Below are 27,081 nucleotides of genomic sequence, written 5' to 3' on the forward strand. Positions count from 1 at the left end.
TCTATATTCAAATGATGGAATTTTCTAACTATTTGTTAAATAGTGTAAGCAGCAATTTCCTGTCATTCTTTGTGTGCTTTTCTAACCATATTAAAATATTTTCTTCCCTGCTTCATCTACTCCTTACCAATAAATGTCTTTGTTCACTGATGATCTAGAACTTCAACAGTTCTTGCCCATTGCTAGTTTACAGCTGGTGCTTGTTACTAGAATAGGAACTGCTTTTGTTTTGATATTCAAAGTTTTGCTAATTTCATAACTGCTCCTGATTGATTGTCAATTTCTTTAAACCCAGTTACAAATTTAACGTCTCAACAAATAATTACAGATCTAAAATTAAATAACATTTTCTAATTTGATTTGTAACAATAAACTGTTGAAATTGGGCAGCTTCAGGATGAATTTCCCCAAAGGGGAAACCCTAAGCACCAAGGAAAGGCCATTGAATCCCAAAGAGAATTTATAGTGGTCAAAGAAAATTCAAATTGGTCAAAGACTCAAATTATTGGACACTCTGCGTATTACGTATTGTAATATAAATTTGGGGCAAGCTTTTGAAGAGAATTTGAATTGGATTCAAAATAATATATTTAAATATTATTGAGCAAAATTTGAACTCAAAAATGCCTCCTGCCAAAATCTCATGTTGGCCTATCCATAAGTTGTGATCATTCGTTCGTAAGAACAACTATATATTGGCTATAATTCTCCATCACTTGAGGCATTGAGGCATTGATTTGGTATTCTGAGGCAGATCAGTTCGCACCTTTGTGACTCGCAGTATCTATAGTTTGCATCTTTGATTCATGATATATTCTATAGGGGGCATCACTATACTATTCTCTGCAGGCCGCATCGTAGTGGATCATCTTTCTTTGGTTCGCTTATATTTCTCCGGAGTCCGCATAATACTCTGTGGCTTGTATTGCTTGTCTCACAAGCACATGTACATAGTAATCTCGTAGTGGATCGCACCTGTGTTCCTGTGGATCAAATTTTAGTGGCTCTTACTCAATGTCACCATGGCTTCGCTACATTCTGGATTTACATTTATATTCTTTTGTGGTTCTTTCTACTCCTTTGTGGCTCGCACTAAAGCTTGGTCTAAGGAACGCATTTCTGAGGACAATGTCTAGCTCGAAGACTCTACTTCACAGTGGCTTCACTCTTTCTATACAACAGTGGCATCACTACAGAGGATATCACTGTAGCTCGCTATCACAATGACTCTCAGGCATAATGGTTCACTTAGTGATCCTGAGTCTTGCACAACGATCTTGAGGCTTAACATTACATCAGTGGCATTGACAAATATCTATGATCTGATATATGGCTTTATGGCGATCGTGACAGTGACTTGAAAGACATAATAATAACCCTTGATGAGATAATAGACTTGGCATATCTGTTGACAGTGAGCCTTGATAAAGCAGAGAATCTTGGCATATCAGTGAACCAAGATGACAATGACTTTCAATGACTATAACAATGACCCTGTGCAATGACCTTGTTGTTCATATGACAATTATTTTGAAAGTAACCTTGATACAGTGACCTTGATGGATGATAAACCATGTCCTTGATCTTCATGACGGAGATCTTGATGAATGAAATCTTCATGGCAGTTTTCCTATCATGACAGTGACCTATGGCATATATGCTGGAACCTTGACATTACACAGATCTATGATGTCATAGTAACCCTACATATACATTGGTGACAGTGCTCCTATGACTAATGTGACATTGTATCTATGACAGGTGATATTGTGATATGATGACAACTATCTTGAACTTGTCTCGTTCAGTTCACAAACGTAGTTGCGAACTGATTTGAACTGGCCTTAGAGAGGCCTGATGTAATGATGTCTCTCACTATGAATGTACTTTGTATCTCAGCTGAACAATTGATGAATATCTAATAGAAGCAGAAGAATTGAATTCCAGGTTTTCCCCCTTGTGGGGTTTTGCCTTGGCCTCTGACAAAACCCCGACATCTCTATTGTGCATGCTTTTCTTCTGTTGATCTTTTTTGTTCCACTGTTTATTGTTCTTTCTACATAATTGCTATTGTTGATAATGATGTTATAGGGTGAATGTAATAAGTAAATGTTTAAATACAATTATCTACAACAAAGAACAATGTAGCCCTAAGGAAAATTAACATAAATATTTTGGGTTTTTGACCAAATAATTAGCAGAAGCAAAACACACTAAACCAATCACATGCAACCACATATAATAGAGAATAACACAGATATACCTTGGAAACCCCAGTATGAGGAAAACCAACAAATGTTGGGCTTCTTATTTAGCTTTAGGAGCAATATTTTCTTACAGCATTACACCAAAATTTGCTTCGGAAAATACCTAGCAAAAGATCTTAGCCCTCTCTCTCTAAATTGGCTCTTGTACGACCCACATGCACAACCCAACATAAAACTTCTGTGTACAAAGAAACTCAACTTCTCTACTGATCTCGCTTTGCCTTGATATAGCCTTTTCTCACTCTTGCTGCCAAATACTGCACTCCACTGAATCCCAATTTGTGCCAAATCGAATGTGCATCTCCCTTGTATCAAACCTTCTATTAAAAAGATCAAACCCTAATCTCAAGCTAACACCCTAATCTCAATAGTTGAGATTAGATCTCGACTCACTAAGATCAACGACTACAATTTAATTTGTTGTTGACCTATTTTTCCTTTTATAAAAAGGTACCCAACAATTAAATTAAATTGATTCTAAAGTCTTGGCTTAAGAAATTCATTAATTAACTGTTGCAGGAGATAATTAAGGTCAACCGCTGCATGTCATGGCACCTGATCCATGCAAAATCACCTTCCAAGCTACAATCTCAACACTCCCTCTTAGTGAGGAAGGTGTTTTGCACAACACCCAACTTATCCTTGAAGAATACAAATTTTCCCTTCATCAAGGCTTTTGTCAAGATGTCTGCTACCTGCTTGTCTGTGGGAATGTGTTGCAGTTTTAATGGCCCCTTCTGCACCTATGACAAAGTGGTACTTGATCTCAGTTTGCTTAAAATTATCATGGAATACTGGATTCTAAGAGAGTTTAATACATCTCTAATTATCACAGCAAATGACAATTGAATCTAGCTCCTGATAAAGAATTCCAACAAGGAGTTTCTGAAGCCAAATAGCCTCCCATGCCACCATACTAGAAGCCATGTACTCGACCTTTGCATAACTTAATGCAAATGAGCTCTGTTTCCTGCTGTACCAAGAGACTGCTCTTGATCCTAAACTGATACTGCATCCGAAAGTGCTCTTCCTATAAATTGTACTTCCTGCCCAGTCTGCATCAATGTACCTCCCTCTAGCTTCACTCCATCCTGTTGATTGTACCTCAACCCATAGTCAACTGTGCCTCGAAGATATCTCAAAACATGCTTTGCAGCTACCCAGTGCACTCGCTTAGGCTCTACCATAAATTGGCTGAGTGTGTTCACTACAAAACAAATGTCTGGCCTGGTGTTGACCATATACATGAGAGAGCCAATCAATTGTCTATACAAGGTAGGGTCCACTACCTTTGATATGGAAGTATCGATCTTCTTCCAATTGGTCACAAGTGGCATAGCCATGGGTCTGCAGTCCTCCATCCTAAAACGCTTCAAGATCCCAACTGTGTATTTTCCTTGTTCAAGGAAAATCTCTCTCTCTCTCTCTCTCTGCCGCATGTCCAACCCCAAAATGTAGTGCATCAAACCCAAATCCTTCATCTCGAACTCTTCTACAAGATACTGCTTGTAGTGCGCTATGATCTTTTCAGACCCTATGAGAAACAGGTCATCAACATATAACACCAATATGAGAGGCTCACCCTTCACCTGAATGTAGTACAGGTTCGGGTTTGCCTCACTCTTGGTGAAGCTCATGCTCCGCAAATAACTGTTAATCGACACATACTATGCCTAGGGAGCTTGTTTGAGCCCATACAATGCTCTTTTCAACCTGCACACATGGGAATCTCTCCTGTGAACCTCAAAAACTCTCTGGTATATCTCTTTCTCAATAATATTGTTGAGGAAGGCCATCTTCACTTTCATCATGTGAATCCTCCAACCCATCTACACTGTTGTAGAAATGATAGCCCTGGTCGATGAGTATTTGGCTACTTGAGTGAAGGTCTTGTCATAATCGATCCCTTTCTTTTGTGAAAAGCCCTTAGCCGCAAAGTGGGCTTTGAACTTCTGCACACTGCCATCCACAACATGCTTGAACTTGTACACCCATCTCTAGCTCACCACTGACTTGCTCACTGGTCATGGCACAACCTCTCATACTTTGTTCTTCATGATGGAAGCATATTCTTCCACCATGGCATCCATCCACACCTGATGCTAGGATGCCTCTTGAATGCTGGCAGGTTTAGCCTGTTACCCACCACCCGTGGGTAGTATATATAGGAGAATTTTTTTCTCCTAGATGGTCCTCTGTCGGCAACCAACAACAAATTCTCCTAAATGGTCCTCAGTCGGCAACCAACAACAAATTCTCCTAGATCAGTCGGCAACTAACAACCCCTTGCAGCCACCAGATAGCTCGATGTGTCATTTTCTTTGCCACCTGAGCCATCCATGTGGTCCCTCACCCATTTGTTACGAATGTATGTTTGAAGGTGGGCCTCCCGACCGCAAAGGTATGCCCTTTCATTAGTTTGATTGAGTAATTTTGTTTACTTTTCATAGGCACTTTGGGCATGGATTGGTGAGGGGATTCAACGAATACAATGGGTTTGGTCAGTATTCTTGTCTCCATTGCTCGATTTTATGGTTACCCTTGTATCCTAGTCCCATGGGATCTCCTTTATTGGCCATTAGATTTATGATTGGAATTACACGGGAAATCCCAATTTTGGTTGCGTGGTCCGTTTCCCGACTCCATATACATCACCCCCCTCCACTCATCTTAACCCCATTCTTCATTTTTCCCCATCTGAATCCAGATGTGTCCACTGGGTCCACATAGGGTTAGTCTCCCTCTCCCCTTGTCCACACCTTGGGTCGGGCCTGGAACGATGCCTTGTAGGTTGATGCAGCTAAAAAGAAAGGAAAAAGCATAATTTGGCCACTCTCAATAGGAAATGTACCATAAAATGCAAAAGATGGTTGGGACATACAAATTTAGCAAGTGGGAAAAAGCCAAAACAAAAGCTCTACCCCTTATCCATGGCTATCACCCTAGTTCCTATGGGCCCTAGAATGATCCCCCTCCATCGTTAAGGAAGCCATGATTGTCCCAACCCTTGGTGGGCGATGAACTGCCTCACTTCAAGGGGGTATCCATTGCTATATATTACACATCATGCTCTTATCCCCTGGAGCCCCAAGCAATTATGAAGAAAAATCAATAAAAGGCACAAAAGGCATATGAAGAAGGGTGGAAAAATAAAGGTCGGGGTAACTCATGTATCATGATTTGCTTCCTTCATTATAGCTGCCCTTTGTCCCATCACATGTGGCTTGAATCATTCCCTTGGCCCCCACTCCGTTCCATCATTATATCACTTTGCACCTTCCACTTTATGGATCTACCATGGACATGCCACCCCCTTTAAAGGTCTAAACCACCTAATAAGGTCCTTGGTTAAATCCCTTATTGAGCTTGGAGACAATGGTACATGCTAAATCCCACTATGGAAGGGCATGCTACCATGAAGTGCCCCATTGATTCTATGATTTGTAAAATCTTTTACTTGATAATTCTAATGATTTTGTAATGTTCATAACTAGGAAATTTAGTGATACACAAAGCAAATAGATGAACCAACATCCAGAAATGAGATACAATCAAACACCCATGAAAGCAATGGAAATAGAGAACATCTGAGCCATTTTATTAAATATTTCTGGGGCAAATACAATAGTGATGGATGGTGCACCTGAACTTGTCTCCAAGGACAAGCGTGACAAAACCCAGGTGAGCAAATGATGATCCTAGTGCGGTCCAACTACTGCTCCAAAGGTGATCTACGCTGCCTGCTGGAAAGGATGTACTAGAAACCTTGCTTCCTATGCTCAGAATATTCTGCAACTTCAGCTCCTGGCTCCTCAACAAAAACCCACCAAAACCCAGAAAGGGTTTGGCCTAGTTCAGACCTCTGAAAATCGACCTCCAAGGACCACATCCTCCCCCTCACGCTGAAAATATCGGCATGTATAGAAATGGTTTGGAAGCCCCCCCAAATCTGTCCCAAATACTGAGATGTTATCCCCTATGGCTTTCCTCCCTTTTCGCAGCTAACCCCAGCTCCGTAGCTTTCTCCACCAACTCCCACGTGAGCCCTAGAATGGCCCTTTGTGCAGTCCACCAAAGCTGTAAGTTGAGCTGCCCAAACGCAACAATGTCCTGTCCCCAATCTCCTCCCAAAGGCTAATCCTCTGTTGTACTCCAACTCCCTAAACTTTCCCAGTAAGTGCTGCCCAAATGAACTCCCAATCACCTCTGCATGTTCCCCTTCCGCTTGTTCCAGAAACATGCTCTGCTGGTTCAAAGGCCGAGTGGCATGGCCACTAATCTCCTCTGGTTCTCCTCCAAGATAGTGTGAAATGCCTTCTTAGGGTGGCACTCGAAGTCCCCCAAAGGAAAGGTTGAGTCTCCCGCTTGAGAAACTCGATGCTAAACAACCAGGTAACTCAGCTAAGCAGCTCAAGCAACACAAGTGAATTCGATGTGCAAATGAATACCCTCAATTGAGGAGCTTTTCCTCCTTATATTTTGTGTGGGCCTTCCTTCCCCATGTGGGCCCCTCTCTAAGCCATTCAATTCCTCTACAAGGCAATTCGAAGTGCCCAAGTGTGTTTTCCCATGTGGGTGGTCCCCACCTTCCACTAGCAATTTAATTCAACCTTCCTTCCTCCTAAGTTCCTAAGTCAAAAATGTTTGGGTTCCTTTACTCATCAAAATTTATGCAAAATTGTGGAGAGACCAAAACCTGTTACAAATTTATTTGGGAAGGGGACATGACAGATTTGTTGTATTGGAGGACAAGGGGACGCATTGCATCTTATGCAGGATTGCAGGTGGGTCTCCATTTGGGGCTTGGTCTCCCTATATGGAGTCTTAGCCCTCTAGAGGGCCACATTGACACTTGTAGGGTGAGTGTTGAGAGCCATGGGCCTCCAACATAGCATAGATTACTTCATTGATCCCCAACAACGCTCATGGATTGCTCGTGTTCCACCTTTTTGGACGAGGATGATGCACCTGGTTCACCATGCCCAACTGACTCCACACTTTCACCATACACTTGGTAGATGTTCTAGGGTCTTGAGGATCTCTCCCGCTACAGAGGGAAGGCTTATGTCATAGCATCGAACCATGTAGTGACTCTGCCAACCCCTCAATGAACAACATGATCAACCTCATCTCTGAGACATCAGAGACCATACCAGCTAGTCTCTGGAACTCTGCCATGTATGCCTCAGAACTGTCTGTCTGCTTTAGGTTGGCCAACTCCTTGAAGTGTAGCTCGGGGTCCTTCTGTCAAATCTCTCCACCACCCTCCTCGTAAACTCATAATATGATGTTATTGATGCATGCCCCAATGTGACCAACCCATGATACCACCACTCTTGTGCATCTCCCTCTAGGTGAAGTGTAGCAAATCTAATCCCATCCATTTGTGAAAATTCCTAAACCGGAATCCCTATTGTAGCAATTGATGATATTTCTCCTACTTGTTAGATTTACATGGACAAGTTATTTGCAGTTTCCTACAACAAACATTGAAATACATACACTGCAACCTTCACTTAATTATTTTATATGCGGAAAGAAGAGAATGAGCAAGAAAGAAAATACAACACAATAACACCGTTATTTTTGGACAAATCTCCTCGAAAAAACCCAATATGGGAAAGCTGGTGCAACAAATCTGAGGGTTTTATTATTATGCAGTAGTAAATCTGAGTACAATTCTTGGATGCTCAACTAGTAATCTGATACAAAGAGTAACTGGACAAATCGAATGGTGAAGTGCTCTCACCCTGTCATTGGGAGAATCTGAGTCTGATCACGCTGAACTGGAGCCTCTGCGTACCCTCTGCGCAGAACTGCGTAAGCCTTGTGCAGTCCCTGCGTCACCCCTGCTGGGTATCACGCTGCTTCTTCTCCGGACCTTCTGTTGGCTGGAAAATTCGAATCTTTGCCTCACGGTCTCACACCCTGACTCACGGCTTTTGAAACTCGATTTCCTCAGCAAGAATTCGATCTCCCTCTAAGGCCTATGCTGCCATTGCGTCAACTCTGTGTGGGCTAATGTCTGCCTCTCTCTGGATGTCGTTCTGCCTTCTCTGCCTCATACTCTTCGGGCTAGGAAAACTTCCTTCTTCCGGATTCACTGCCCCTCACTACAAGAGTTCTCTTCGATCAGTCCTCTAGCAACTGTTGCGCTGCCCTCTCTGAGAAATTCGATCTTCTTGATCTCTCTCGGTGTGCTCTTCAAGTGCCCATCAAGCCTTCTCTTATAATCCTCTTGTTGATCAATCAACGACCTAGATTAGATTCGAATCATTGGCTAGGATCATATTGATTTGATCTTTGCCTTCTCCTAGAAGTTTCACCCACGGTTTATATTAATACCCTTTAACTATTTTAATTTCCTAAGTTTAGACTTAGGGTCCCATTAAAAATAATTAATTATTTTAATAAAATTGTCTCCGGGTGGAATTTCCCAAAACGATTTCTGGGTATTAGAGAATGCATGTGTCTAAGCCTCCCTGCAAAGTTTGAAACTTAGAGCACATCCGATGCTACCAAAAATCAACACTCCCTTTTAGTGAGAAATGTGCTCTAGCAATGCTTCCCACTAAAGCATCACTCTGACTTCATAACATCATCCTCTGCGCTACTGATGTTTGACATGCTGTCCACCAACTACTACGCTATTGGTGCAACTGTACTGCTGCTGACACCGCCACTGTCAACACTGCATCTATACTATAGCTCCCTCTCAAGTGCTGCATTTGTGCTGCTGCTAGCACTGCCACTGCACTGCAAACTGTTGCTGCTACTCCATCAACAACGGAAAAACATCCCAAATTACTAAACTAACTGTGTTCAATATGATACCACGTGAATGTTGAAGCCTGACTGCTGCTAGTCTCTGTGTTGACCCTTGTAATCTACTGTGCTGCTACTAATCTCTGCTCCATGCCATCTAAACTGCTGCCAACTCTGCTCTGCGTTGTTCAGTCTCTGACGCTCCTAACCACTGCCACTATCTCTCCGACAATCCTCGACACCATCCGACACTAGTCCATCCTGCTACTTTTGATCTGGGCTCCCATAGCAAGGAAATGATCCAAGAGGTGGGGTTCTCAAGGATCTTGCCCATGTGTAGCTCCTTTGAACTACAACTCCAAATCGCCCACCTCCCTCCTGGAGGTATCTCGGCTATCATGGCGAACTTCTCCTCTTTGATCTTCACGGGCACAACCTTCAGATCATGCTTCTCATCTTTGTCCTTCTTCCTGAGAGGACATTGAGTTGCATAGTGACCCATCTCACCACACCTAAAGCACTTTATCTTCGAGATGTCCTTCTTACGTCTCTGTTGCTCTTGCTATCCCTTCGATGCGAGGGTTTCATTATCCTACTACTCCTTGGGCTTCGACCCACTGCTGCTGCTTCCGTCAAGTTTGCACTTGACCAAGTTTCTCCTCAGCTCTTCTTCTTTGAGAGTTGCCCACATCTCATCCCAATTCGGCAAAGCTGCCCTACCCAAGATACTCTCGACAAAGACTTGCGACTCATCTAAGACAAAATTGAGGGCCAGTTTAACCAACTTTGAGTCTTGAGGTGTAGACCCCACAAGAGATAACTCATGATGGGTCTCCTGAAGCTTCGTGAGGAATGGATCCACACGCTACCCCTTTTGCATATGAGCAAATCTCAGTTTCTGCTTAAGGTACATCTTTCGTTGCTCGACAGATCCTTGAGAGATCCCAAGTCATGTGATGATCCCAATGAATGTATCTAACATCAATATATAGCCTCCTAAGGAGTTCGAATTAGCCTATGGGCCTACATTAGCTCCTAATGATAAAATAATGTGCAAATGATAACCCCTATTGGTGAAAAACCCACCAAACTAGCTCACAAATGTAAAAATAAGCATCACAAGGGGCCAAATAATAGTATGTGTATGTCGTAGGGCCCTCCAAACGGTCAATAGTATCCTGAAGTGCCATGTTGAGAAATAAATTCCTCAGAATATGATGGACAAGGGGGTGGCCCCTTGTTTTCCAAGTAGTAGACCTGTGGTGCTCCCAGTGGGTCTGAGGGCACATACATGACCCCATGGGTCTCCATATCAATCAGAGATGCCTGTAGATCCTCTTTAATGGTCCAAGTGGTGGACTGAATGCTGCCACGACATCGTACAAGTGCTAGAATACCTGATAAGAGTGTGGGGCTCCTGTGGGGGCATGCTGGACATAGTGTACCAAGCATATCACCATCATCCCAAAAGTGGATCGCTAGTAGTCTCTGAACATCGATGAAGATCTGTAGAGTGTTGTCTGCTGCTGTGGAGGCCCATGGCTCTATGCACACCCTACATGTGCCAATGTAGACCTCTAGGGTTCAAGATCCCATATAGGGAAACCAAACCCAAATGGAAACCACGTGCAATCCTACATAAGATCCAATGTGTCCCCTAGGTTTCCAGTACAACCAGTCATTAAAATAATCGGGCGAAAGAGATTACAAATCATGGATAGCAAGGTGGGCACTTCATAATGGCATGCCTTTTTGTAGTGGGCTTGGGCATGTGCTAGTGTCTCCAAGCTCCAAAGTGGGTTAGCCAAGTACCTTATTAGGTGGTTTTAGCCCTTAGAGGGGATAGTATGTCCAAGGTACATCCCTATAATGGGGGTTACAAGTGACAAATAAGAGAGATGGAATAGGGAATGAGAGGAGCAATCCTAGGCCACATAATGGGGCATAGGGGTAGCTAGATAAGGGGAAGCCCACACCTGGGTATGTAATGTATAGGAGGGAGAAGTCATGGTACATGAGGTGCCCTGACCTTGATTTTTCCACCCTTCTTTATATGCCTTGGCCTTTTATGAATTTTCTTTAATTAACTACTCAGGGCTCAAACGACAAGAGCATGATGTGTAAGATATAGCAGCGATTACCCCCTTCAAGGTAGGGTGGTTCATTTCCCTCCAGGGCTTGGGACAATCATGGGTCCCTGAATGATAAAGGAGGCTCATCTAGGGCCTATGGAATAGGGTGATTGTCATGGATTGGGGTGGAGCTCATGTATTGGCTTTTGCCCATGTGCTAATTATTTTTGTCCCGACCATCTTTTTGCATTTTGTGGTACAATTTCTTGTTGAATGTGGCCAATTATGCTTTTTATTCTTTTTTTAGTTGCTTCAACTTCTTGGGCATCATTCTAGGCTTGACCCCAAGGTGGGGGCAAGGGGATAGGGAGGCTTGCCCTATGTGGACCCTGGGAATGTGCTATGAATATAATTTATGTAAAAATAATAAAAATAGATGATAAATAATAATCATAATAATATGTAATTAAATAATAATTAGTTAAACAAAAGGGCATGTCTCTACAAACATGCTTGTTCGTGAAAGGGTACTTACCTAGCTATATATACAGGACCCTCATTCCTAATTGTATCATCATTTATTTTCATACATTTTAATATATATTCTTGTATCCTTCAATGAAGATGTAATGTTCCAAACTAAGAAAAATAGTGCTATGCAAAGCAAACAATAAAAACACCATAAAATTGAAACATTCAGTGCACACCGATAAAAAGTCTAGGAATAACCAACAACTGAGCCATTTTATTATAATCTAGGAGAAAAGTACAATAATGTGGAAGCAATGGACCTGGGCTTGCCTCAATGGCAAGTATGGTCAAGCCTAGGTGGTAATATGTCAAGCCTAGATGGCACAAATAACTGTTGCAATGATGCCTTGCGTTACCCTTGTGGAATTGTGCTGTCTGCTACAAAGATGCTACTGGAAACCCCACCTTTGGTGCTCAGAAAATTGCGGGAAATTAACTCCGACCTCTCCACCAAATACCCTGAATAACTCACGAAGGAATTGGCCAAATGTTGACCTTGAAATTTTGGCCCAAATTCCCCTTAGCTTCTCTAGCTGCTGGCTGAGTTGGGACCCTTGTTTGACCCCTTAGATCTGCCCATAAAATACTATAAAGTTAGGAGTGTGATCCTTGCCCAAAACCCAGAAAGGGTTTCCCTTGGTTCCAACCTTCAAATTGACCCCTCACAACTTGGCCCTCCTCCAATTTCGAATTCTATTGCTGTGATGGATCCTGTCAATCTTTGCTCTCCCAACTCCAACAATCCTCCTCAAATGGCCCTCCAAATGATCTCCTAGCACCCCAGCTCCAAATTCCCCCGGTGGTGCTGCCCCAAAGAGTCTCACTCCAATGATTGTGCAGTCATTGAGGAGATGACGCAGTCCTGCATGTGATGAAAAGAGAGCTGCATGTAGAATGACCCTCTTATCTGTAGCTGCCCTATATACTCCTAAAAATGATGAAAGGATGCCCCTGTCTCCCCAACTTTTCAGAGTGCCTCACGCTGTGATTGCACAATCCCCACGTTGCTGTAAACCCCCCTGCTGCTGGTACTCGACTTTCAACTGCTGTAACTCGTCTTGCAGTTGCTGCTACAAACTGAGATGAAGAAGAACCCCCTCCTAGGGCTGGCACTCGAAGTCCACCAAAGCAAGGGTTGAGATCTCTGCTCGGAGACACTCATGTGCTAAACAACACAGTAACCCAGCTAAGCAGCTCGAGCAACAAAGATTGAGTTCAATATGTCAAAAGATAAGATATCCAAATGAGGAGAGCTACCTTCCTTATATAGATTTTGTGTAGCACTTTTCCCTCCATTTTTCCCTCCATCGTGGGTCCCTCACATAACTATCGATTTCCCCTCCATGCAAATCGAACTAGGGAATGCGTATTCCCCTAGCATGGGTGACCCCCACGTATACTTAACCACATCGAAATAAATTCTCCTTAGTTTAACTTTCTAATAAAATCGAATGGGCCCCCATCACCTCCAAAATTGGCCCCAAAAATGTAGAAATTAATACTGCTCCAAAATAATTTACGAAGGGACATGACAGTCCTCCCCTCCCAAATGTTGCTTGTCCCCAAGCAACTTCAGTGCTGGACGCTCAAGTATGTGCTTGCCCTCCCAAGTAGCATTCTCAACTGGCAAGTTCTTCCAATGTACTAAAAATCGCTTGTCCTCAAGCAATGCCTGAATGGGCATCCTCTCTAACTGCTGCTCCCCACTGTGACTGCAACATGTGCTAGGGTCCCAAATGTGCCACTGAATCGTTCTTGACCTCAGCACTGTCATGATATGAAAGAATCCTTCGATATCAGGATCCCATGCCATCCTGTTCAACATGAGGTTCCCCTCGCTCCAGTCACTATCCTGCCTGGTGCAAGTACCGTAAATCCCCTACTACATCAGTGACTCGCTAAAGCCCATTGGAAGATCTATGTGGTCTCCCCCTGCAGTAGCCAACGCATCCCTAAAGGTTATTGAGCTATGAAGAGTTGTGATGCCCCAGTTCCCTGCTAGTCCCAGAGTGTTGCCACCATGCTGATGCTGCGCTACTCTGACTATGTCATACACCCCATCATGCACAGACAATATCCTCCTCTCCTAGAACCTGATGGTGGAATACTGAAAGAGGCGAGACACATCCTGCCTAGGCATCTCCATGGCGCTAAGGCCTACTCATCCAAATCTAACTTTGAACTTGTGTAACAATAGAAAATGTTTGCCTCCCCATATGATGAAACCCTCTGTGAACCCCCATGTGTCATCCCAAGAGCGAACTATATCATTCTCTTCCACGACTTTGCTCATCACGAGTGATCTATCGATCAATTGAATCCCTACATCCTATAGCGATACCTACTGCAGCATAGCCCTAAAAACCGATGGAATCCCTCTGGCCCTCATCTCTATTCCCTGCATGCCGCCCATATATAGGCTCCATACATCATGAACTAATCTGAGGCATGCTAAACTGTCCTGTGCCTGCCACTGTGTAGTACTGATGACCACTGGAAACCACAAGTGCCAAATAGCTACCCCCTGAATGCAACCAATAGATGGATATTTGATACGCGCAATCGACTATGTGTATGCAGATCCATCTTGCTCCTGCCAACCATCACCAATGGTTCGGCTACTCGCCCCCTGGAGAATGTGTCGGTATGATGTCGGGGACCCGGTTACATACTGGACAACTATCTCAGCCGTACACGGTATCCTTTGCTTATGCATGGTCTAGACATGCCCTGTGGAAAGAGTGACACATCTCTCCCCTGTGACCAACTCCCCAGGCATAGGATCAGTGAAGAATGATATGCCATCCCTGTCGGTGATCACCTCATCCCTCGACTTGTGGCTATCAACTCGCGCATCGACTCGATGCCTCCGCTGAGAAGTCTCCCCTATATCGCACTGAGTGTCATCCAAATATCTTGGGTGAGCTCCCCGTCCCCTGCTGCTCGTGCCCAGAGTGTCAAAGGACAACAACTAGGTCACTCGTTCCTGTAAGTGATGTAGAAGATGTTGGAAATACTGAGAGGGGGGGTGAATCAGTATTCCTTCGCAATTAACACTTTTAAATCTTTTCAGAGCATTGGTTAATCTTAAATTATTATTAATGTTTATGCAGTAGTAACAGTAAATAAAAGAACACAGTAGACACAAGAATTTTAGGTTGAAAACCCCCTCTGAGTCAAAAACCACCAAACACTTTTCTAATAAATTCTTTAATCTTCAGCCCCAACTGAAATGAAAGCAACAACTTCCTAGAATTTTAGAAAAACATTCTTCTCCAGCTCCCACTGTAAGGATGCCCCAACGTCCTGGTTTCTTCAGTAGTCAATCGATGCCCCAACATTGTAGACCAACCTACCACCCTAAAGTGTTCACAGGCTCCAACCTGTAGGCGACTTCATGCACCAACCTAGCACCTCCCTGCCACCCTATAATGACTGAAATGAGACAAGAGTGTGGATTCCCGTACTAGGGACAACGATCCACGATACAATATGATTTACAATGATTTTGACCGAACATGCAATCACACTATGACCTGGAACCCAACCATGACATCATCCTAACAGAGACTCCTATACCTCCCAATAATGCCTTTTCGACTCTAGGCAGATTAACTCTTTTACAATAATGACTCTTCCAATGATGACACTTTTACAACTTTACAATGATGACTCTTGGCCTTGACACTTCTTCACAATATACAGATGGCTGTCATGTCTTCAAAGGATTCTTGCTGCAATGCTTCCTTTGATTTGATACTACTGCTCTTGAATTCTTGCTTGAAGTTGTACTTGAATCTTCTTCTGCTTGCATGCAAAATCTGCCCAACGAAACCAATCCCAAAACCAAACAAAATACCTTTCAAGTTACCTCTACCTGCAAAACACATGTAAGTGCATAATAATGAATAAATACAAATTAAAATTACAATGCGTACTTGAAGTGTGCTTGTCACTTTTGTTGTTGACTTGTTGCAACAGTAGACAAAGACTCCCACTCTTGATATAAGGCTTGGACTCTATGCAAGACTATATCCAAAACTGACCTAAAGATATATGCAATAAAAACTGATGACAGACCCTAGACTTGTGATGGACCAAGTTCTAAGTACAACAACAGAGACCATTCTATCAACTATGACAAGACAAGTAACATGAACTTACAACATAATATAGATTATCAGACTTGGTGTAGCATCAAGAATATGTAGCATCAAATTTGTAGTATCAAGAATAGGACATCTGAAATGTGGTATCAAAAATAACTATGACATATAGAGACATAGAGATATAACCGAGACCCTGTATGTACTTACGTTTTCCTGCAAAAACATATGTCAGAGATGATACTCATATTTCAAATGTAAACACTAATCATACATACCTTGCTGTAGGAGACTTACCCTTGACTGTTGATGTGTGGTCCTTACTGCAGTGATCCTTGAATGCATGCTTTTTCTTGCCTTCTAGGAGCTCAATATTGAATCTGTTGTATCTATGTAATTTCGGATCTCCAGGGTCTGAAATTTCGTCTTGTGGTAGCCCTCTAAGTCCTCTTTCCAACCCCACAGGTCTGATCAAGATTGGATTCTTCAAGAAAGAGTTATGCCCAATCTCCCACGATGACCTGATTATAGACTGGTTCAGTAGAGCGAACTTGTACGAAGTGCCACGTGTCACTGTTGCAACCTTCGGCCCTGAAAACGCTACTCAACAAACTATAGTCCGTCCTCTTTTTGTCACTATTTACGAAATTTGAATCCAATGCTTAGAGAGAAAGTTATGACGATTTTCCCAACGTCCCCTGTTTGACATGGAATTCGGGAGCCTGCAAAAACCCTAACTTCCTCAAATCATATCTCCGAAAATATAGCGAACCAGGACCTGAAATTCGGTCATGAGGTTCATCAAGTTTTCAGCTCAAATGGGTTTCAATTTCAGCTTCTGAAACTTCACAGAAAAAAATTATAAAGACAATGCCACGGTGACCTATTTGAAGCCACAAAATCCCTACTAGAGGAGGATATGAGGGTCATTATTTATATGAATGTCTTGAGTTGAGAGGGTCCTCAACAAGTGAACGTTGGATGGATTTTGGGAGCAAAAAAAACATTATTAATTATTGACTATTCAATGACCACACCAATTATGAGTGCCATGCCACAACCCCATAGGGTTTTAGCCCACTAACTAGGGTTACTAACTTCAAACATGAATATTTCTCAAACCGTGAAGAATTACTTGGCGTTCCATATATCCACAGAAACATATTGACGAGTAGAATCCATTTAGAAGATCCTTGACTCAGAATAGAGTAAGTTGTCAAGTCAAAATGGACATGCAAGATCGGGGTAGTCTCTGGAGCTGCTTGGGTTGACATCAATGACAACCACTGATCAACAGAAGAGGGTCAGGCATGTGAGTCCCCTCGGATACCATCAAGTATCGCTCATCGGTCTCCCCATCGATCCTGGGTGAACTACACCCAAAGGTATGCCTGGTATCTCCGTCCATGGGTGTCCCTAGAGGCAACACTCCAAGACATTGCGGTGCAGCACCATACGCCTCTCCATACCACCGATCATCCCAGTACTCTTGGACATGCCACTGTACACCATGACAATATTGCATATCTTACAGGAGCAGCAGTTCTATGCCAAACTCTCCAAGTGTGAGTTTGGGTTGACGGAGATGTTGTATCTGGGACACATCATAGGGGTGGACGGAGTGAGGGTCCACGAGGAGAAGATTAAGGCCATCAGAGAATGGCCACAGCTAAGAAATGTGACGGAACTTCGAGGATTCATTGGGATTTGCACTTACTACCGGAAGTTCGTCAAAGGTTTCTCACAGCTTGCTGCACCCCTGACAGATTTGATGAAGAAGGGGGCAATCAGTTGGTTGGATACAGCGCAGCGAGCCTTTGACAGGCTCAAGGAGGTTATGAGCAGTTGCCCAGTGCTTGCACTGCCAGATTTTATGCAGCCATTTGTCTTGGAGTGTGATGCGTCGGGGGAGGGGATCGGCGCAGTATTGATGCAGGGAGGTCACCCTATAGCATTTGAAGGCCGGAAGCTCCTTCCGCACGAGAGGTTGTATTCCATATACGACAAGGAGATGCTGGCCATCATGCATGCATTGGCTAAGTACCGGCAGTATGTGGTGGGTAACAGGTTCAGGGTGAGGACTGATCACAACAACCTCAAGTTCTTTTTGGAGCAGAAGCAGCTACAAGAGAGGCAACAGAAGTGGATCAGCAAAATCCAAGCATATGAATTTGACATTGAGTATGTCAAGGGTAAGAACAACGTGGTAGCAGATACCCTTTCACATAGACCAACCATGTTGTCTCTTATGAGCTTGGATACAGACTGGAGGGCTCGACTCTTAGTAGAGTACTCCAAGGACAGGTTTGCATGTGAAATTCTGGACGGACAGGTGGCAGATGACAGGTACAGGGTGATCGATGAGATCATCTATTACAGGGATCGGATCTTCTTGACTGAGGGGTCTCAGCTCAAGAAGAAGATACTCCAGGCATCACATGACTCACCATTGGCAGGCCATCAGGGGTTTACCAAAACCTACAGGGCCATCAGAGAGAGGTTCTCATGGAAGGGCCTCAAGGAGGACGTACTCTAGCATGTCAGGGAGTGCGATGTTTGCCAGAGGAACAAGGGGTAGATGAGCCATCTCGCGGGATTATTGCAGCCTCTTCCCATTCTGGAGGGGAAATCGGAGAGTATTTCGATGGACTTCATCACAGGGTTGTCCATGGTGCAGGGCAAGGATTGTATCTTTGTCGTCATTGATCGGTTGACGAAGTACGCACATTTCTTTGCCATATCCGCACATTATACAACAACACAGGTGGCCGAGCTGTTCTTTAGAGAGATCTTTAGGCTACATGGTCTTCCTAAGACCATCTTCAGTGATAGGGACAACCGTTTCATGGGCGGGTTTTAGCAGGAGCTTTTCTGGTTGGTGGGGATGGAGTTGACACCGAGTACCAATTATCACCCACAGGCGGATGGGCAGACAGAGATAGTTAACAAGTGGATAGAGGGCTACTTGCGTAATTATGTCAGTGGGTAGCAGCGAGCATGGTTGAGGTGGCTACATCTAGGAGAGTACTGCTACAATACTTCACATCACATGTCCATTGGTATGTCACCATTCTATGCCTTATATGGGTATCATCGTTTATCTTTTGCTAACGTGATGTTTGGTGATAGCAAGGCTCCCAGAGCCAAGATTTGGATCCAAGAGAGTCAGGATATTCTCCTAGCTCTCAAGGATAACATGGCTACAGCACAAAATCAGCAGAAGCTGTATGCCGACAGGGGTCGCGTGGAGAGACAGTTCGAGGTAGGGGACATGGTCTACCTACGATTACAGCCATACCGACAGTCGTCACTAAAGCAAAAGGGGGCTGAGAAGCTTAAGCCTCGCTTTTATGGGCCGTACAGGGTGATATGCAGGGTTGGACAGGTTGCATATGAGTTGGAGCTGCCCCAAGGCAGCAAGATTCATAACGTTTTTCATGTATCATGCCTGAAAAAGGCATTGGGGCAGCAGGTGACAATGACAGATGAGCTACCACCCATGGATGACGAGGGGCATTTGGTATTGCAGCCGGAGGCTATCATTGATACCAGGGAGAGGCAGCTGCGGAGCAGGACGGTCCGGGAATTCTTAGTGAGGTGGAAGAATTTGCCGGATGAGGATGCCACTTGGGAGAGTGAGAAGATCTTGCAACATCCATCACTTCAGTTGCTTGAGGACAAGTAACATTTTGCCGGGGGAGACTGTGATATTCCTAATTAGCTATGGTTAATTGGAATATTCGATTTTGTTCAATTTTTGCCTTCTATAGTTATTTGTAAATAAAAAGTGAGGAAGTGGGACATAACTCACTTTAGAATAAAAAGTCACTTCCTAGGTAGCACAACGTTGTGACTTAGAGGGGAGCCAAGTGGGCCAAGGGGGGACGCAGAAATGGAGCCCACGCAGACACATGGAGAGACTGCGCAGGAGGGAAGAACACGTGGCAAGAGGAGAAGCACACAGGAGGAGGTGAGCCTAGGGATTGTGAGAGGCAGAGGCTATAAAATAGAGAGGAGCCCCCTCATTTTGAATCATTCAGTTATGTGCATTTTGAGCTAGTCATTTCGACTTCTGAGCACACTGGTTGTTTAGATAGTCTGCAGCACTGTTTAGTGCATTGAGTGTCTCTATTCGGAGATCTCACCCTTAGCCTTGGGGGACTTCAAGTGCTTGCTCGGGCAAGATATTTCCTTTGGCATTTCAGTAGTAGTTTTATCAGTATTCCAACAGTAGTTTTAGCAGCGTTTTGGAGGCCTGCGCAGCACTAGGAGAGGGATGCAGTTCTTTTTGGCAGCAGTGTTGGATTGGGGTTTTTGCAGGAGGATTTATGCTGGGTGATTGAGCAGGGGATCAGCCCTTGCATCTAGGAGGATTTTGGCAGAGTTTTAGGCAGAGTTCTGGAGGGGTTTCTTCAGTGGTAGCGCAGAGCATTGAGGGACTGTGCAAATTCCCGAAGGGGGCAATTTTTGAGGGTCGGTTATTCTAGGAAAGCTTTCTGGGTTTTCTTGGTTTCTTGAGTAGAGCGCGAATCCAGAGTTTCAGCTTTTTCCGAGGAGGGGAGTAGCCCCAAATCATCATTTGTTTTCTAGCAGCACAACAGCAGCATTCACACAGAGAGGCCATTCTTGTCATTTTGAGAGTATTTCTTCACTTGCCTTGTGCAAGTCGAGGTGCCATCTGTCTAATCACCTCTTGTACTCATTTTATTGCTCAGTATAATAAAATGGCTTAGAATTTCTCGCTGCATTTCTTGTGTATCTGCTTATATTTCCAGTTTACATTATTGTATGTTGTTCCACTGTTATTTTATCACTTCTGGGTTATTATATCATTTGCACATATTTGGTTGGAGTTTTTGCTGGGGTTTGAGGAATATTCTGGGTTAGGAATATTACATGCCCCAAAGAGTCTCACTCCAATGACTACGCAGTCATGGAGGAGATGACTCAGTCCTGCGTGTGATGAAATGAGAGCTGCGTGTAGGATGGCCCTCTTGGTTGTAGCTGCCCTCTATACTCATGAAAATGATGAAAAGATGCCCTGTCTCCCCAACTTTGCAGAGTGCCTCACGATGTGACTACAGAATCCCCGCGCTGCTGTAACCCCACCTGCTGCTGGTACTCGACTTACAGCTGCTGTAACTCGTCTCCCGGCTGCTACTACAAACTGAGATGAAGAAGAACTCCCTCCTAGGACTGGCACTCGAAGTCCACCAAAGCAAGGGTTGAGATCTCTGCTCGGAGACACTCGTGTGCTGAACAACATAGTAATTTGACTAAGCAACTCGAGCAACTAACATTGAGTTCAATATGTCAAAAGATAAGGTATCCAAATGAGGAGAGCTGCCTTTCGTATATAGATTTCGTGGAGCACTTTTCCCTCCATTTTCACTCCATCGTGGGTCCCTCACCTAACCATCGATTTACCCTGCATGCAAATCGAACTAGAGAATGTGTATCCCCTAGCATGGGTGCCCCCACATATACTTAACTACATCGAATTAACTGCTCCTACGTCTAGCCTCCTAATAAAATTGAATGGGTCCCCATCACCTCCAAAATCGGCCCCAATGTAGAAATTAATACTGCTCCAAAATAATTTAGGAAGGGACATGACAAAATATCTTTATATTCCAAGTCTTCTGGAGTATTTGAATTAAGGTACGAACTTTGTTCGTTTCATTGGTATCAGAGTTGTTTGATCCTCTAGCAAGCTCAACTACTGCACACGAGCCTTGTTCTCTGATCCAGGGCTTTGACCATCAACATTCTGTCAACCTTGTTGCTGTATAATTGAAGTGTTTCGCTATAGAATTGGAGGTTCTCCATTTTGCTGGATTCTCCACCAAGCCTTTGGTCATTAAGTAAGAATATATATATATATATAAATTCAGCAAAAAAATGATTTATAAAAATGAGTTAAAAAAAATCAGTATAAAATAAAAATAAAAATAGAAGTTAAAAAAAAGGGTTCCATATATATATTAAACAAAAAAATTAAAAGGAAAAACAAAAAAAAAAAGGCAAGAAAAGTGAGTCGATCGACCTACTTTTGACAAACTACTCAAACCCAAGACGTTGGATAGACATTGAGTTGTCATTTCTGTTAGCATTGCCACCCAAGAGCCCGATGTCGGTCATCTCCAAACCACCCATGCTCCATCTCGTTGACTGTCTGCCGCTTTGCAACTTTCCCTTGCTCATCGTCTCACCTAGCAGCTGCGATAGTGCCGCCACCACCACGGACACCCTTCTATGCGACCACACCACCATTCTTTTCCCACTGCCCGTCCAACCACTCCAAGCCGCCAAGCAGTGGACTCCTTGTCCTTCACCACTCCTTTCTGCCCAACAATCCCGCTATTTCCACCCTCTCGCTACGTTGTTTCCATCAGCAAACACACTAGCCAGTCCGCCATCCGATCCCTGTCCGCTACCAAAATTCAAACGCTCCGCTAGACATCGTTGCCACCTGCTCATGCTTACCGAACCCACTGTACCTGCTTGAATGCGAATCCACCTGCACGCTGCCCTCCAATTGCAACATCCCATTGACATTTTCCATTGGCAAGTTCTTGCGGATTTTTGTGTGTTACGCCACACTTTTGGGTGGTACATCACACCTTTTGGAATGAGCGGATATATCTGATAATATATTAGTTTAACATACCATACTACTATATTATATAATTACAAATTAATTAATTAATTTATATAAGATAATTAATTTAATTATATAATTTAAATAATTAAAAAAAGGGTATTATAAAAAAAAACTAAAATTATAAAAGTTTAAAGATTAAGTGAAATAGTACGAATGTTGGTGAACATAGTCAAGTATCATTCGATGAAAAATTATCAACAAACAACACGGGGTCCAAGTCAGAACTAAAGGAAGGACGATTTTCCGACAAGGATGTTTGGATCACACATCGCAAGTTAATTACATCAAGAGAGGCTATCCATGGGAAAAAATTTAATATCACTATTAGTACAAGTAAAGACAAAAATTACATAAATATTAATCGGGTGAATTGACTGCTAATTTCAGATGCCAATGTAAGCGAAACAACAGATCTTTTTGGAAAGAAATATGAAATTAATGATTTACAAATAACAGTAGATCATTATGAGTACATAGCCCAATTTTGTGTTGTAAGAATGTATGACATGGAGGTTGACATAATTCTTGGTCAACCTTGGTTTAGAGAATTGGGTGCGTTCATGTTAAACATAGAGGATTTTTTTTTTAATGTTTTCTTATAAGGGAAATATGATCACATTTCGAGACATGACAATAAAGTCAAAATCGATATTGTCCTCATCAGAAGACTTTAAAGATGTCACGAAATTAATACCTCAAAGGAATCAAAACTCAATATCAGAGAAGCAAAAAGAGCTTGAGGAGGCTATATCCAATAAAAACGAAGAAAAATCTTGTTTAAAAGATCATATCCAGAAACTTCTTGCACAAGTAAAAAAGTGTAAAACTAAGAAGCTCAAGTTAGAACAAGAAAAAGAAAGGTTTAACAAGAAATTCAACAAAAGTCTATCAGAGAAAGAAGAGGAAAATTTATTGTTAAAAGACCTTAACAAAAAATTATTAGAACAAATCAAGTGCTTAAAAAACGAGAAGCTTGAATGCCAAAATAAAGTTTACTCAGAAAATGAGGAATGCTTACGTCTCAAAAATCATAACCAAAATTTGCTCAAACAGATTTAAAAACTTAAGGATGATAAGAAATCATTGACGAATATTTTCGATGAAATTGTCGCAAGGGAAGCATCAAAATCGCTAGATGTAGTAGTCCAAGTTGGGAAAGAAGAAACAAACACCGATTCCACTAATCTCACAATTCAAGGAAATCCAAATCCTATTGAAGTGAAGATTTATTCAGATGTTGCAGTTCAAATGAAGGAAATTCCAAGTGAAGATTTTTTAACCAACTCGACGACATCCAAACCTGAAGTAAATCACAATCTAGCCACACACATGATAAGGGAAACCAAAAGAACTCTTTATCTACATCCAAATCACAAGAACAAACATCTCAATCAACCTACGAGTCCGTATCACTAAAAACATAAACAACAAACTTATGTTCCCAAGAATATTGAAGTGTGCCCAACTCAGTCCAATGATAACAATTCATCACAAATTTCCAATAATCAAAATATTTCACAAAAGATTAATTTAGGATGGTCACATCCTTTCTTCGTGTGACAATTTTATATATCACTCCAAAGATCGTATCAACTTTGTATCAACAAAGATGATTGTCCCGAGACGAAAGTTTTTTGAAGGGGAAGGCAATGTTCTGAATATAATTTATGCAAAAATAATAAAAATAGATAATAAATAATAATCATAATAATATGTAATTAAATAATAATGAGTTAGACAAAGAGGCATGTCTCTATAGACATGCCTGTCCGTGAAAGGGTACTTACCTAGCTATATATACGGGACCATCATTCCCAATTGTATCATCATTCGTATTTATACATTTTAAAATATATTCTTGTATCCTTCAATGGAGATCTTTATATTCCAAGTCTTTTTGAGTATTTGACTTAAGGTACGAACTTTGTTCATTTTAGAATGTGGGCCCAGGTGGGAGAAATGATGAATGGGGTATAATGAGTGGGAAGGGAGTAATGTATGCAAGTAAAGGAGCAGGACCACACACCCAAAGTCGGGGTTTCCCAAGTAGTACCACTCTAGAACTAATGGTCAATAAAGGAGATCCCATGGGACTAAGATTCAAGGGTATTGACAAAAAGAGATCAAGGAGACAAGAGTACAAACTAAGCCCACTCTTTTTGTCAAATCTCTCTATCAATCCATACCTAGAAGTATCTATGATAAATAAACCCAATACTCAATTATCAAATGACAAGATGTACCTTTAGATTCGGGAGGCCCACCTTCAAACATACGATCAATATAGGTGGGTGAGGGACTGCATGGTTGGCTCAGGTGGCAGAGAAATGGCACAAGGAGCTAGCAAGAGGCATCAAGGGGCTGCCGACTGAGGCTCATCATAGAGAAAATTTTTCTCTTGGGGATATCGCCCACAAAATGGTGGGTAACATTACCTATAGACACTCATCTTAAATTTAGGGCATGGGGGGTTTCAATCACAAAGGAACTTTGACTCCAACAAATAAGATAATTGGAAAATCACCCTTGAAAGGAAGTTAGGGCGTTTTAGGGCTAAAAGGAAAATCAAATTCAAAAGTATTAAATCAAAAACTCAAAAGGAAAATTAAATTCGAAACTTTAATTTAGAACATTCCTCAAAATAAGGAGTTCATTGCATTCATTAAGAGCCCTTTTTAAAACTATAAATTAAGACCTTAACTCTTATTCAATGTATCTTTTAATATCTATCTTCTGAAATTCAACGCTGTGGCATCTAAAGGAAAGAAGGACAACAAAGGCTTTTCTTTTGGTTCTTTGTAATTTATTTTGGGTCTTCTACTACAGCTCTTTGAAGAGCACTCTCTGTGGCTCCTCAAAAGCACTATCAACAAGAGCCTAAACACCCCGCCTCTCTGCGGTTTTGTAACTCAAATCAAGGGCATTCTTCCATACAAGACCATCGAAGTTCTATGACTGTTTGGGAGTTTCTTTGGTACAACTCATCCTCATCTAGGTCACCACTTTTCCTTTGCCTAGGGTTTCCACAGAAGGTAACAAAGACTTGTAAGGTTCTTTATGACTCTCTTGTTTTGTTTTAGGTTCCGAGTTTCATTGCACATTGTTGATTGACTTTTTTTTGTTTGGGACTCAATGAGTTAGTAGCCCTAGCCATAGTTAGGAAGATCAGATTTGTTTTTTTTGAGACCTCTCTGTTGCTAGTGGCTACGGTCTTTACATCTTCATGATTCCTATCTGAGTTCTCCTCTTGAACAAACCTAGCCAAAATCCTTGCGACTTTAGGTTTGTTTAGCAAAGGTATCTTACCTCAATGGTGTGGATTTGTCTACCAGTGCAAACCTTTAGATGTCATAGCGTGGAGGATTTCTTTGAAGGCAATGAATTGTTGAGAATTTGAAGTTGTTCTCATCCACCTTGTAGTTCAGTGGGCATCACCTTTGAATCAATTCTCTGCGATTAGAGTTTGAGATAGTGACATCTGAAATGCTCATCTAAGGTATGTTAATGTACTTGCTTCAATACTAATTTGAGCCAACCTAAAACATCCATTCAAGTGAAGAAGCTGACATTTATTAACTATACATTGAAGATAAATTACTAATCTCTTAGGATTGTTGAAAGCTCCTAATTTGAAGTTATAGTGATAGTAATTAACAGTCGGTATGTTGTAGCATGGTTATTACAATAAGTAAACAGTGATTTGACAGTATCTCTCTTGGTGATAATCACATATGATGTGACTGGTGTAATAATAGTGACTTGAGATATAGACTTGACAATGACACATAGACTTGACAGTGAATTGACATATAGACTTGACACATAAACTTCACATATATACAACAAGTGACCTCATTGCACACCTCATACATAACATGGTAATGTTCAACGCCTTGATAGGATCAAATGCACTATGCCAATCATTGACTTCGAATTTTATTGTGATTTGGTTAAGAGGTATGTTGTGATTATTGTACTTGGAGACATCATTGATTACACATCTGTTGTTTATTCATGTTCAATTATTGAAGCCTCAATTTATCTACAATATTGAAAATAGTAGTGGGATTTGAAAATACATTGTGTCATTAGCTTATAGCCTGGTATAAAGTTCTTGATATATATAAGGCTATAGCTATTGCAAGGCAAAAAACATTCGTAAGCATTCAAAGAATTTGACAACATATCATTTAGCAGGCATAGTCTCATCATAGTCTTGCAAATAAAAGAACAAAGGACAAAAGTTGAACTACTGTAAGGGCATCAACAATTAGATCTTCATCACTATATATTGCTTCATCAAAGGAACGATTTATTTGCTTGAAGAGCACATTGCTACTTGGCTACAAGTGCACTATGACAGTTGATGATGTTGGCATGAGCAGCTAGAGTTTTATTACAACATATTGGTTTGGCATCCTATGAACCTAAACTTGTCAAGGCAAAAGTTGAAACAACCTAAGTTTGGGCATAGGACAAATTGGAGACATCTAGGACTAAGAGTGTCATTACCAAAAGAATATTGATTGATACAACTCTTGGTATCGGTACATCAATATTGATTTTGAGGGTATCAATGATTGCCATACCATGACATTAACCAGTGTAGGACTAATTAATTGTTTATTGCAGAGCAGTGAATTTATTGTGGTTTCGGCACAACTAGGGTTTATAGC

At 42.0% G+C, this 27,081-nt stretch overlaps 1 protein-coding gene across 1 annotated transcript in view; it reads left to right on the top strand.

The window, feature by feature from the left end:
- The window catches only part of LOC149221185 (ACT domain-containing protein ACR12-like), a 247,714-nt gene that overhangs the window by 102,146 nt on the left and 118,487 nt on the right, over positions 1-27,081 (top strand). The window lies entirely within an intron of this gene.

Source organism: Pinus tabuliformis, chromosome Q (genome assembly GCF_031772625.1).
Source record: "Pinus tabuliformis cultivar Carrire ecotype Pingquan chromosome Q, CPIR1, whole genome shotgun sequence".
NCBI classification, from domain to species: Eukaryota; Viridiplantae; Streptophyta; class Pinopsida; order Pinales; family Pinaceae; genus Pinus; species Pinus tabuliformis.